A 1,636-nucleotide genomic window follows, 5' to 3' on the forward strand; every position below is an offset into this window, starting at 1 on the left:
CACAATTTCATACCTTATTTTTAAAAAATTTTAATGTCATACCTCATATACGAATTTTTTACAATTCCATACCTTTCGTTAGTTTGCTTGTCAATTATTCTGCTAAACAGCGTAACTTGAAACATGGCCAACTCTCTATTAAAAAATTAATTAAATATTAAAAACTAATTTTTTTTTTTTTGCATGAGTGACCCACCCCTTACCCCTTCACCCTTCACCCTTCACCCTTTCTTCCCCCTCCCGTCTTCCCCAAACCCAAATCCCACCCCACTTCTCGTTTTCATCATCCTCCTCACACTCCGACAAGCCCTTCCCTTTCAGCCGGTGGACACTGAACTTGGGTTTTTTTGAGCCGGGTCGACCCGGTTCCCGATAACGCGGCGGATCTTTGCCGTTTATGCTGACAGAACTTGAATTTAAGGCAGCTGATGAGAATGGCGCGGCTCCAGCGGGTCTTACCCTTAGCTATGACGATGAGAACTTTATCGGCGGCCTCATGAACAGCTCGGCCACGTCGTGGAGTGGAAGAGGAAGCAGTGTAGTTGGCGGCAGGGGTGGATGAGTCGGGTGCCGAGTTAATGGAGGCTTGGGTGAGGGCGTGGAGGAGCTTGGAGGACTAGAGGTGCTATTGGGCCTCCGACTTCCACTTGGCGTGGTTGTGGGCGGGTTCTTGGTCGTGGAGGTGGTCCTGCTTGGGTTGGATTTTCTTCTTCTTTTTCCTTCTAGAAGAATCCCGAGCTCGATCGGAGGTGGCTATGGGATTCAAAATCAGAGTCCATGCCATGGGGTTTGATTCTCCCTTTAATTGGGGAGGGGGATTCGGAATCAAACAGAGGAATAGAAATGGAATTGGAATTGGAATGTTCTTGGAGGGGGATTTGGTTTTCTATTAATCAAACGGAGAATTGGGATTGGAATGTTTATAGAGAGAGAGAGAGAGAGAGAGAGAGAGAGAGAGAGTGAGAGGAGGATGATGAAAACGAGAAGGATGATGAAAACGAGAAGCTGCTCCATCATTGATTGTTGGCCAGGAAGGGTGAGGGGGTAGATGTTAGGGCGGGTGGGATCTGGGTTTGGGTTGAGGGAAGAAGGGTGAGGGGGATAAGGGGTGGATCCCACATGCAAAAAAATATATATTAAAATATTTTATATTTTTAGTTTTTAATAGTTAATTAATTTTTTAATCGAGAGTGGGCTCTGTCTCAAGCCATGTCACTATTTAACAGAGGAATTGACAGACAAATTGACGGAAGGTATGAAATTGTAAAAAAATCGTAGATGAGGTATAACATTGAAATTTTTTTAAGATGTGATATGAAATTGTAACTGACCAAAAAACTGAGGTAGTTTTATGTAATTTACCCAAAAAAAAAAATTATCTTAAAAAACAATGACACATATTATTACTAACTGTACATATTGTAGCTCAACTAATTGCAGAGAAAACCCTGCATGAACATTAATAGAATTGCTTGGGGGTTATAACTGGCCAACATATATATATAAAAGACCAAACATTAAAGATAAGGAAGAATTATAGTTATCTAATATTTGGAAAGCATGGGACGAACTGGGATTTTTGTTCTGGGAACCAGTTTAGGCAAAGCATTCATCTTTTGTCTTAGTGCCCTAGTCT

The 1,636-nt window shown here is 41.9% G+C and overlaps 1 pseudogene; it reads right to left on the minus strand.

Moving 5' to 3' along the window:
* Positions 1–207: 207 nt before the first annotated feature.
* LOC139194856 (transcription factor bHLH147-like) lies at positions 208–1,076 on the minus strand (annotated as a pseudogene).
* Between the last annotated feature and the right edge of the window lie 560 nt (positions 1,077–1,636).

This window comes from Malus domestica, chromosome 03 (assembly GCF_042453785.1).
Source record: "Malus domestica chromosome 03, GDT2T_hap1".
Classification (NCBI taxonomy): domain Eukaryota; kingdom Viridiplantae; phylum Streptophyta; class Magnoliopsida; order Rosales; family Rosaceae; genus Malus; species Malus domestica.